Source organism: Halictus rubicundus, unplaced genomic scaffold (genome assembly GCF_050948215.1).
Source record: "Halictus rubicundus isolate RS-2024b unplaced genomic scaffold, iyHalRubi1_principal scaffold0610, whole genome shotgun sequence".
NCBI lineage: Eukaryota > Metazoa > Arthropoda > Insecta > Hymenoptera > Halictidae > Halictus > Halictus rubicundus.
This window is the reverse complement of record NW_027489151.1, coordinates 17,501-17,709: the sequence shown is the minus strand read 5'-3', so window position 1 is coordinate 17,709 and position 209 is coordinate 17,501.

The window sequence follows — 209 nt, the reverse complement described above, 5'->3', positions numbered from 1 at the left end:
GGAGACCGTCATTCTCAGTGAATAGTTTGAGGTCTTTAGCATTGGGGGTCTCGATAATAAAACCACCATCCCGGGTGGGGCGAACCGAGCTAATCCCAACCTGGGCTTTTCGTAGATCCACGTTGTTGAAGATAAGCCGCTTAACGGCTGTGGAGTCTCCGGCAACGGGATTTATGGGGGTCACGATGACCTGGTGCTTGGGCGGCATG